General features: G+C 46.2%; 1 protein-coding gene across 3 annotated transcripts in view; it reads left to right on the top strand.

Moving 5' to 3' along the window:
• Positions 1–1,268: 1,268 nt before the first annotated feature.
• Positions 1,269–12,530, top strand: part of FAM3A (FAM3 metabolism regulating signaling molecule A) — a 146,015-nt gene continuing 134,753 nt past the window's right edge. For 2 of the 3 annotated variants that reach the window (XM_089692943.1, XM_089692941.1), the window contains exon 1: positions 1,269–1,449. The gene's annotated coding sequence lies outside the window, so the exon portion shown is untranslated. Of the gene's footprint in view, positions 1,450–10,706; positions 10,732–12,530 lie in introns of those variants that run through there. The other variant, XM_089692942.1, reaches the window with a different exon arrangement.

Raw genomic sequence — 12,530 nt, 5'->3', positions numbered from 1 at the left:
ACTATGTTTAACCCTTGTGCTGCTAGCATTAGTAAACAGATAGGAAAGTATATCATATGCACTTGTTTTACACTTTTTTTGTTACATTTCTTCAGTTACTTTCTGGTTTCCATGCCTAGGCAAATGATGTCACACATCCCAGGAGTCTTCAGGAGTGGAGGAAGGGTTCTTAGCTCAGCCAATGCCTGAGCTAAGGGCACATGGATTCCAGGAAGTAAATGATACATGAATCATCTGCCTTTACTCAAGATGGCCACGGCCAGAAATGTTTTTCAAAATGATTTCTCATTGTAGATTCCAGGAAATAAATTAATCTGCCCTTACTTAAAGTGTTACTAAAACCCAGGACCCTGCATTCACTATATCTGGCATCTAACAGTACACAGAACATGGAAATGCAATTATTATAGTAATTATAAACTGCTAAATACCTTTTCTCATCAGCAGTTAGAGCAGTCTTGTGACTTCTATTAGTGTCCAGTAGAGCACTGGTTAAAGCTTGTAGGAGGAGTTTTCATTCTCCCCTGATTATCCTATGAGACTGCAAGACCCCTGACCCTCTGTCAGGACAGTGCTGATTGGCCCTGTGCCAATTACATGCACCCTCCCGAAGAACAAATAACACACCAAACTGAGCATGTACAGAGTGACTTCTAGAGCTCTGTACTATCAGCAGATGGATTGGGGACAGTAAAAGAAGGGGAGGATCAGAGAAGACAGGATCAAACAGCCTTTTTACACAATGCAGAGGATTAACCCCTTAGGTTCCACAGTGAGTATAACAAGCATGCTTTACTGCATATACAGACTGATTGTACTGTTGTGGGTTTAGTAACACTTCCACTTAGTACAGTACTTTAGTACAGTTCCACTTTAAGCACATCAGCAAAGTCAGGAGTCCTTATACATATTCCTATCATGGTTCCAAGTACTGAAGCCAGAGAGCCAGCCCGACAGCCAAGCATTGGCATTTTCATACATCAGTAATGATCTCCATATTTCTATGATAATAAACTTTAATAAGAGCATAAAGCTTTGTATTAATGTCACTCTTTGCTTCCCATAAACGATCTACAGCCAATAACCACCTGTTGTTCTGAAACCTGACTTGGGTGTAGCAATATGTCCGACCCTCCTTTTCCCAACTCGGCTGTATGGGTGTACCAAGATGGCGCAAAACTCAACCCCGTCCCGTCATCTCGCTAAGGCGTGGCAATCCCTTTGGTTGGCTTTCCGCTCGTTCTATACTGACCCCTTGCGGCCACCGTTCTCCCGGAACGCAAGCTAGGTAGATAGAGCCGTACGCAGGTAGCCAATAGGAGGCGGGTATTTGCCTCACCAAGACGACGGTCCGGGGACGAAGAGCTGCTGTGGCCGGGTCTGCCGGGACTTCCGGCTATGGTGGAGGAAGGAGGACGGCGGAGTGGTACTCAGTGATAGTGTGTACAGGTGAGTGTCGCCTCTATGGACTGGCAATGGATGGAGACACCTGTAGCTGTGTGCTTCACATTCGGCTGTGACTGACATCTCCTCATTACAGTTCTGTGTGCTCTCTTCTATTATCATCACCTACTTCCTGCTCTTCTCTCAGGACTTTTCTCCATTGGGGTCACATATCCAGCGCTTGCATGAAGATCGGTTCAAGTGCAAACGCGTTTCGCCTTTTTACGCCCCTTGTCACACCTGTGCCGGGCAGCGATTTTTTATTTTTAGCGGGACAGCATAGGGAGTCGCTCACTTGATTGGCCAGCCCTACATGCGCCAAAGTAGCTCCAGAACTTTTTGCAGAGAGCTTCATGCGTTTTGATGCTTTTTTCGTGTGACTGCTACCAGCGTTTGGGGTACCATTAAGATTAACAGCACCGGAAGCACAATATGCGTTTTGGAGGTTTTTTTTTTTGCGTGTTTAGGGGAATGAGAGTAGAATCACCCAATTCTGAATGGGGCCTTAGAGCGCGCTCACGCCAGCGCAATGGGATTTGGCAGCAGTGCGATTGTAAGCGCGGTCCCGATGACTTCTATTAGACTGTGTGCGGTTTTTCAAAATCACATATTTTTGCAGCGTGCAGGATTATCCTGCGTGTTCAGGAAAACAGAGGGTCTAATAGAGTTCAATGGGAGCGCCCCTACAACAGCGGGGAAACCGCACCTGCCGTCACATCGGTGTACTAAAGCTGCAGACTCACCTCTGCATAGAAACCAATCCGCTTCTGACCTCGGCTTGTTCGATTAACCGCTTCCCGACCACCCTATAGCAGAGCTACTGCTGCACGGTTGCGCAAAATCACGTTATTTTTATTTCTGGTTAGGAAGCGCATATGCTGCTCTACCCGTACCACCATTGGCGGCTACAGATGTTGATCACCGGGTCCCGGCTGGAGATTCCCTGCTGGCAAGCACGGAGTATTACTGACGGGAGAGACCTGTGTGTAAACTACTTGGGTCTCTCTCCTGCCAGCAAGGACATACTGCTGTGTATTGTCCTGCACAGCAGAGGAATACACAGCAGCATGTTTACCTGGTAAAACACACACAGTTAACCCTTTGATCGCCCCAGATGTTAACCCCTGTCTGCCCAGTGTCATTAGTACAGTGTCAGTGCTTTATATTAGCACTAATCACTGTATTGATCAGTGACAGTTCCAAACCAAGTGTCAGAATGCCTGTCGCAGTCCCGTTATAAGTCTCTGATCGCCGCCATTACTAGTATTAAAAAAAAAAAAAAATTCCAGTATATATACCACCATTTGTAGATGCTATAACTTTTACATAAACCAATTAATTTCCATGTATTGGAATTTTTTGTAGCAAAGACATGTAGCAGAATATATTTTGGCCTAAATTTATGATGAAATTTGACTTTTTAAAAATTTTTTACTGGACACGTTTTACAGCGAAAAGTCAGAAATATTGTATTTCTTTCAAAATTGTCGTGCTTTTTTTTGTTTATAGTGCAAAAAATAAAAACCACAGAGGTTGAATACCGCTGAAAGAAAGCTCTATTTGTGGGCAAAAAGGACATTAATTTATGTATAGTGTTGCATGACCGCGCAATTGTCAGTTAAAATAAGCTGTATCGCAAAAAAATGGCCTGGTCAGGAAGGGGGGGTAAATCATTCTCTGGATATTTAAGCTTTGGAAATACACTGTGTGCACAATTGTTTTATTATTTATTTCAGGTACTTCTATAGCGCCATCAATTTACACAGCGCTTTACATATACAGTGAGGAACAGAAGTATTTGAACACCCTGCGATTTTGCAAGTTCTCCCACTTAGAAATCATGGAGGGGTCTGAAATTCACATTGTAGGTGCATTCCCACTCTGAGACACAGAATTTAAAATAAAAATTCAGGAAATCACATTGTATGATTTTTAAAGAATTTATTTGTCTTGCACTGCTGAACATAAGTATTTGAACACCTGAGAAAATCAGTGTTAATATTTGGTACAGAAGCCTTTGTTTGCAATTACAGAGGTCAAACGTTTCCTGTAGTTCTTGACCAGGTTTGCACACACTGCAACAGGGATTTTGGCCCACTCCTCCACACAGATCTCCTCTAGATCTGTCAGGTTTCGGGGCTGTCGCTGAGCAACACGGAGTTTCAGCTCCCTCCAAAGATGTTCTATTGGATTTAGGTCTGGAGACTGGCTAGGCCATTCCAGAACCTTGATATGCTTCTTACGGAGCCACTCCTTGCTTATCCTGGCTGTGTGCTTCGGGTCGTTGTCATGTTGGAAGACCCAGCCATGACCCATCTTCAATGCTCTGACTGAGGGAAGGAGGTTGTTGCTCAAAATTTCACAATAAATGGCCCCATTCATCCTCTCTTTAATACAGTGCAGTCGTCCTGTCCCCTTCGCAGAAAAGCACCCCCAAAGCATGATGTTACCACCCCCATGTTTTACAGTAGGGATGGTGTTCTTGGGATGCAACTCATCCTTCTTTTTCCTCCAAACACGACGAGTGAAGTTTAGACCAAATAGTTCTACTTTGGTCTCCTCTGACCACATGACTTTCTCCCATGCCTCCTCTGGATCATCCAGATGGTCACTGGCAAACTTCAGCCGGGCCTGGACATGTGATGACTTGAGCAGGGGAACCTTCCGTGCAATGCATGATTTGAAACCATGACGGTGTAGTGTTCTACCAACAGTGACCTTTGAAACTGTGGTCCCAGCTCTCTTCATGTCATTGACCAGCTCCTCCCTTGTAGTTCTGGGCTGATTCCTCTCCTTTCTTATCAGTGATATCCCACGAGGTGAGATCTTGCATGGAGCCCCAGTCCGAGGGAGACTGACAGTCGTCTTTAGCCTCTTCCATTTTCTAACAATTGCTCCAACAGTTGATCTATTTTCACCAAGCTGCTTGGCAATTGCCCCGTAGCCCTTTCCAGCCTTGTGGAGGTCCACAATTTTGTCTCTGGTGTCTTTTGACAGCTCTTTGGCCTTGCCCATGGTAGTAGTTGGCGTCTGACTGACTGTGGGGTGGACAGGTGTCTTTAAAGAGCTCAGACAGGTGCTACTAAGTTAGATTAATGAGTGGAGTAGAGGTGGACTTTTTAAAGGCACAGTAACAGGTCTTTGAGAGCCAGAATTCTTGATGTTTCTTAGGTGTTCAAATACTTATGTTCAGCAGTGCAAGACAAATACATTCTTTAAAAATCATACAATGTGATTTCCTGAATTTTTTTTTTAAATTCTGTCTCTCAGAGTGGGAATGCACCTACAATGTGAATTTAAGGCCCTCCATGATTTCTAAGTGGGAGAACTTGCAAAATTGCAGGGTGTTCAAATACTTCTGTTCCTCACTGTATATTGTACGTTCACATCAGTCCCAGCCCTCAAGGGGCGTACAATCTAAGGTCCCTAACTCACCTTCATGCATCCACATACTAAGGCCAGTTTAGACAGGATCCAATTAACCTACCAGTTTGTCTTTGGAGGTGGGAGGAAACCGGAGTACCCGGAGGAAACCCACACAGGCAGAACATGCAAACTCCAGGCAGGTGGTGCCGTGGTTGGGATTTGAACCAACAACCCTAGTACTGCCAGGCGGAAGTGCTAACCATTTATCCACTGTGCTGCCCAATTATTAGGTAAGCTGTATTTTTGAGGTTTCATTTTATTATTGAACAACTACAGTGCTCGTGTTCAATCCAAAATGTTAATAAACCTCAAACCTGAATATTTAAAAAAGCAAAAGTGGGGTTTTGGCTATTCTTAGGATAATATCTGTGTGCACAATTATTGGGCAACTATTAGTGTGTACAATGATTATGTAACTAAATGAAAAACAAACTTTTTCCCATCTCTCTTGTTTGTTTTCATCTGTTAACCACATCCCGACCACCCTATAGCAGATATACTGCTACAGGGTGGCAAGGATGTGCAAAATCATGTGTGTGTATATACGTGATTTTATACTTCTGGGTAGGGGGCGCGCACGAGCCCTATATGCACCGCCATTCGCAGCCGCGGTTGTCAGTTACCGGGTCCCGGCCAGTGATTCCCATGATGGTGCCCGGTGATTACCGAGTATCTCTAATGGGGAGGAGGGCTACGTTGTTTACTAACAGTCCTCCTCCCTATCTGCTCGGGCACACTGCTCTGGATGGCTGTGCTTAGCCATCCAGAGCAGTGTGCTTACAGTGAAACACATCACCCCCCAGTAAAACACTCCCAACACACAGTTAACCCTTTGATCGCCCCTCATATTAACTCCTTCCTGCCCAGTGCCATTAGTACAGTGTCGGTGCTTTTTTTTTTTTTTTCCAAGCACTGATCACTGTATTGGTGTCAGTGACACCAAGTCAGTTCCTCCGAGTGTCAGAATGCTCGCCACAGTCCTGCTATAAGTCGCTGATCACCGCCATTACAAGTATATGCGATTTGTAAACGCTATAACGTTCGCATAAACCAATTAATTTGCACATATTGGGATTTTTTTTTTTAAGCAAAGACATATAGCAGAGTACAGTTTGGCCTAAATTTATGATAAAATTTGATTTTTTTTTTTTACTAGACATGTTTAATAGCAAAAAGTAAAAAATATTGTTTTTTTTTTCTCAAAATTGTTGGTCTTTTTTTTTTTTTTTGTAGCGCAAAATAAAAACCGCACAGGCAATCAAATACCCCCGAAAGAAAGGTCAATTTGTGGGGGGAAAAAAAGGACGTAAATTTCCTTTGGGTGCAGCATTGCATGACTGTGCAATTGTCAGTTAAAGTAACGCAGCGCTGTAACGCAAAAAAATGGCCTGATCAGGAAGGGGGGTAAATCCTCAGGAGGGCAAGTGGTCATAGTGAGAATAATAAAAAACTCAATTTACAAATAAACATTAAAAAAAAAAAATCAGTGACCAATATAGCCACCCTTCTTTTTAATAACAGTCATAAGCCTTCCATTCATGGAGTCTGTCAGTTTCGTGATCTGTTGATAATCAACTTTTTGTGCAGCAGCAACCACAGCCTCCCAGACACTGTTCAGAGAGATGTACTGTTTTCCTTCTCCGTAAATCTTTTATTTAGGAAGGGCCCACAAGTTTTCAATAGGGTTTAGGTCAGGTGAGGAAGGAGGCCATGTCATTATTTTTCCGGCCTTTCCTGGCTAGTCACGCAGTGGAGTACTTTGATGCAAGTGATGGAGCATTGTCCTGCTTTAATATCATGATCTTCTTGAAAGATGCAGACTTTTTCCTGTACCACTGCTGTCTCTTCTAAAATCCAGCAGTAGGTTTGCGAGTTGATTTTTGAGTCCATCTTCAACCCAAAAAGGTCCAGCTAGCTCATCTTTAATAATATCAGCCCATACCAGTACCCCACCTCCACCTTGCTGGCGTCTGAGTTGAACTGGTGTTCTGTGCCCGTTACTGATCCAGCTATGGGCCCATCCATCTGGTCTGTCAAGAGTCGCTCATCTCATCAGTCCATAAAACCTTTGAAAATTTTTTTTTCAGATATATCTTGGCCCAGTCTTGACATATCAACTTATTTGCCTAGTTCAGTGGTAGATGGGTTTGGGTTCCAGCCTTCCTTACCTTGGCCATGTCTCTGAGCACTGAACACCTTGTACTTCTGGGCACTCCAGGTAAGTTTCAGTTCTGGAATATGACCGCACTGGAGGATAATGGGTCCCTGGTAGCTTCACGTTTCATTCTCCTCAAATCTTTGGCAGTTAATTTGCGTCTTTTTTTTTCTGAACACGTCTTTTGTGACCCTGTTTACTATTTTCAGCAAAACGTTTGATGTTTCTGTGATCACACCCCGAAGACTTTTTTTTTTTTTTTACAATTTTTTACTTTTCAGTGTCCGTTAAATCACTTTTTTTGGCCCATTTTGCCCGAGGCAAAAAGACTCTGCCTAATAATTCACACCTTGATATAGGGCAGGGGTCCTCAAACTACGGCCCGCGGGCCAAATGCGGCCCGCCGAGGATATGTATCCGGCCCCCCGGCAGGGGCGTATTTGCCACGAGGAAGGGAAACTAAGTACAGGGGCGGGCAGTGGGCTGCTGTATCTTACCTGGCTCCGTTTCCCAGTCCCCCGACGATCCAGTCCAGGAAGCGCTGCTCCTTCATTCACTCCAGCCACTCCCTCACTCGATGTTCACGCTGCCGCTCAGCTCTGCCTCCTCACCGGTGATTGGGCGCCAGAATTGTAGCTCAGGAAAGGCACACAGGCTGCCAATCACCTGCGAGGAGGCGGAGCCCAGCGGCAGCTCGGACATCGAGTGAGGGAGAGGCCGGAGTGAAGGACAGCTGACGGGTAAGTGTGCCGTGCAGATGGTGCTGCTGCAACCAGGTTTGCTGGCTGCAGCAGCATCATGCTGGAACAGGGGTCAGCAAGTTAAGTGTCATTGGTGTCAGTGGGAGGAATAGTGCTCCATCATTGGTGTCACTGATACTAATGATGGGGCATTATTCCTCCCACTGACACCAACAATGGGGCACTATTCCCCCCCCCCCACTGACACCAACGATGGGGCACTATTCCTCCCCCTCACTGACACCAACGATGGGGCACTATTCCTCCCCCCCCACTGACGCCAACGATGGGGCACTATTCCTCCCCCCCACTGACGCCAACGATGGGGCACTATTCCTCCCCCCCACTGACGCCAACGACGGGGCACTATTCCTCCCCCCCACTGACGCCAACGACGGGGCACTATTCCTCCCCCCCAGTGACGCCAACGACGGGGCACTATTCCTCCCCCCCAGTGACGCCAACGACGGGGCACTATTCCTCCCCCCCAGTGACGCCAACGATGGGGCACTATTCCTCCCCCCCAGTGACGCCAACGATGGGGCACTATTCCTCCCCCCCAGTGACGCCAACGATGGGGCACTATTCCTCCCCCCCAGTGACGCCAACGATGGGGCACTATTCCTCCCCCCCAGTGACGCCAACGATGGGGCACTATTCCTCCCCCCCAGTGACGCCAACGATGGGGCACTATTCCTCCCCCCCCACTGACGCCAACGCCCACTGACGCCAACGATGGGGCACTATTCCTCCCCCCCCAGTGACGCCAACGATGGGGCACTATTCCTCCCCCCCCAGTGACGCCAACGATGGGGCACTATTCCTCCCCCCCCAGTGACGCCAACGATGGGGCACTATTCCTCCCCCCCCAGTGACGCCAACGATGGGGCACTATTCCTCCCCCCCCCAGTGACGCCAACGATGGGGCACTATTCCTCCCCCCCCCAGTGACGCCAACGATGGGGCACTATTCCTCCCCCCCCCAGTGACGCCAACGATGGGGCACTATTCCTCCCCCCCCCAGTGACGCCAACGATGGGGCACTATTCCTCCCCCCCCCAGTGACGCCAACGATGGGGCACTATTCCTCCCCCCCCCAGTGACGCCAACGATGGGGCACTATTCCTCCCCCCCCCAGTGACGCCAACGATGGGGCACTATTCCTCCCCCCCCCAGTGACGCCAACGATGGGGCACTATTCCTCCCCCCCCCAGTGACGCCAACGATGGGGCACTATTCCTCCCCCCCCCAGTGACGCCAACGATGGGGCACTATTCCTCCCCCCCCCAGTGACGCCAACGATGGGGCACTATTCCTCCCCCCCCCCAGTGACGCCAACGATGGGGCACTATTCCTCCCCCCCCCAGTGACGCCAACGATGGGGCACTATTCCTCCCCCCCCCAGTGACGCCAACGATGGGGCACTATTCCTCCCCCCCACTGACGCCAACGATGGGGCACTATTCCTCCCCCCCACTGACGCCAACGATGGGGCACGTTTCTTCCCACTGACACCAATGATGGGGCTCCATAAGACACACTTGGGGGGAAATGTCCTTGAGTCTTATGGAGCGGCCGGCCCAGTATTCCCGCTGCCGTTGTGTGTCCGCAGTCTCTGGTCATCTCCTGTACTGTGTCCGCAGTCTCTGGTCATCTCCTGTACTGTGTCCGCAGTCTCTGGTCATCTCCTGTACTGTGTCCGCAGTCTCTGGTCATCTCCTGTACTGTGTCCGCAGTCTCTGGTCATCTCCTGTCCTGTGTCCGCAGTCTCTGGTCATCTCCTGTCCTGTGTCCGCAGTCTCTGGTCATCTCCTGTCCTGTGTCCGCAGTCTCTGGTCATCTCCTGTCCTGTGTCCGCAGTCTCTGGTCATCTCCTGTCCTGTGTCCGCAGTCTCTGGTCATCTCCTGTCCTGTGTCCGCAGTCTCTGGTCATCTCCTGTCCTGTGTCCGCAGTCTCTGGTCATCTCCTGTCCTGTGTCCGCAGTCTCTGGTCATCTCCTGTCCTGTGTCCGCAGTCTCTGGTCATCTCCTGTCCTGTGTCCGCAGTCTCTGGTCATCTCCTGTCCTGTGTCCGCAGTCTCTGGTCATCTCCTGTCTTGTGTCAGCAGTCTCTGGTCATCTCCTGTACTGTGTCCGCATTTGTTCATAGTTTTTTTTTTTTTAAACTATAGTCCGGCCCTCCAACGGTCTGAGGGACAGTGAACTGGCCCCGTTTAAAAAGTTTGAGGACCCTTGATATAGGATGTTGATCTCTGTAGGCCATACCCTCCCTCATTACACAAATACACATTGTGTGATAGGCTTAAATCCAATATACAGCTTGGAGTTGGACAATATGCATAAAAATGATGATTTGGTCAAAATACTCGCTTAATGTGCACACAGTATGAAAGCTGGAAGCTCATAGGTTTCTATGCAAAAGTGAGCCTGCTTTTGTACACTCCAGCTTTAGTAAATAAAACCCACTGCATCTAACCAAACCACAACATACCGGTGTGAACTTGTTTTAGGTCTTGTTTACCCCACAGACTTTGTGATCACTGAGAATTTCTGCCTTCACATTTTTGGTGCATTTTGCATTGTGTTTTAACTGTTCCTGTTTTTTTTTTTTTTTTTTTGTGTTTACCAAGTTGCATTTACTTGTGTTTGCACTTGTCCATGTGTGTTTTCACATGTTAGTTTAATGTCTGTAGTTGGGAAGATACTAGAAAGTTTTTTTTAATAAAAGACCACATAGATGAATTCTTGCTGGAAAAAATATTTTAAGCAACAGACAGCATGGACTAATGAAAGACAGAAGTTGTCAAACAAATCTGATTTTCTTTTTATGAGGGGGTGAGCAAAACCTTGGACAGATGAGTGGCGGTGGACGTGGTATACTTGGACAGAGGGGTGGCGGTGGACGTGGTATACTTGGATTTTTCAAAAGCGTTTGACACAGTTCCCCACACACAGCTAATGTGTAAGGTAAAGTCTATGGGCTTGGAAAAATCTGTATGTAAATGGCTAGAAAACTGGCTAAAAGATCGTATTCAAAGAGTAGTGTTAATGATTCATACTCTGAATGGTCTAGGGTTGTCAGTAGTCTACAGGAATGTACAATTCCTATAGTCCGATGCCCAGGACATGCAGTTCCGGGTGCCGGGCAAGAGGTTTTCTTTATATTTAGCCCTGCTGTGGGCAAGCAGCAGGAAATAGAGCCAACGGTCTGTTCTCTTGCAAAAGAAATCCAAGCAGCAAACTAGCCACTGGATTGCTTTTACAAGCAGTGGAGGGAATATCCCCCCTCCGCAGGCTCTCCTGTCGCACCAGGACACTCAATTGACCATCTGGCGCTTCCGCCAACTTATCATACAGGCAGACAAAGACCAGAACCACTCTGTTCGCCTCTATGATATAGGAAACAGGAAGCGATGAGCATACATCAGTTTCCCCGGTTGTAAACGGCACCATTTTTAAAAATGGAAAGCATTTGATCACACCGATCTTGTGCAATCAAATGCTTTTAAAGGCAGAGGAGGGATCTGGGGTCTTATTGACCCCAGATCTCTCGATAAAGAGCACCTGTCACTGTCTATTGCTATCTCAAGGGATGCTTACATTCCTTGTGAAAGCAATAAAAGTGATCAAAAAAGAAAAAAAAAATTAAAGAAACAGTGTTAAAAGAAATAATTTTATTTTTTTTTAAAAAAGCATCCCCGTCCACGCAGGCAAAGGTGAAAATATGCGTCAGTCCTGCACACAAGCAAACACTAATCATGGGCAGCAATTCTAGCACCAGACCTCCTCTGTAAATCTAAGGTGGTAACCTGTAAATGCTTTTAAAGTGTGGCTTTTGGATAGTAAACTTTGTTTGTTGCAGGAGCAATTTTATAGTGTGACATGTTTGGTATCTATTTGCTCAGCATAACATCATCTTTTATATTTTACCAAAAATTGGGTTTAGTATTGTGTTTTTTGCATTAAAATAAAAAAACTTTTTGCTTTGAAAAACTGCTGCGCAAATACCGTGTTACATAAAAAAACTGCAAAACCTACCAATTTATTCTCTAAGGCCTCTACTTTTAAAAAAAGTTTGAGGGTTCTAAGAAATTTTCTAGCAGTTTGGCGCAATAAAGCCCCTTTTGGTTTTTTTAAAAGCCCCAGACTTTCCTAAAAGCACCTCTGCCTAATAAAAAAAAAAAAAACAACTCTTCATATATTCCATATTGGCAAACATTTTTTTTTATCATCAAGACAAGTAGATTGTCATGAGGAACAAGTAGATTGGAACCCTGATTTAGTCCTAGGACAAGTAGTGTTTTTTTTTTATTATTGCAGATTTTTATTGAAGGCCAAAGCCCATTTTTCCCATAACAGAGTTACAACAACACTTTAGGTGTAAATGTTGCAATAAGAAAAAAAACACAACATAAAGGAAAACAAAAACAAAAGAAATGTGAACATAATTGGACAGCATGGTAACCTGTACAATACAAAGACACAATACGACGTAGGCCTGTATATCTTTGGGTTACATAATTTCTCAGAGGCTCGGTACATAAAGAGGAGTCTGGACTATATAAGGGGGGGGGGGGGGAGAGGAAGGCAGTCTACCACAGGGAGAATGATCCCATAGTTCCCAAATAGATTGGAAATGACCTAAGTATTCACCCACTAGACCTGTAAGATCTTCCATTTCCCTGATTTCAGAGATCGCTCTTAAGAGATGAGTTGGCGTTGGGACATCAACTGATTTCCAGAGTCATGGTATCACCCATCTAGCA

This window comes from Staurois parvus, unplaced genomic scaffold, assembly GCF_062004578.1.
Source record: "Staurois parvus isolate SC_StPar_1 unplaced genomic scaffold, SC_StPar_1.0 ptg000608l, whole genome shotgun sequence".
NCBI lineage: Eukaryota > Metazoa > Chordata > Amphibia > Anura > Ranidae > Staurois > Staurois parvus.
This window is presented reverse-complemented; position numbering and strand designations above follow the sequence as displayed.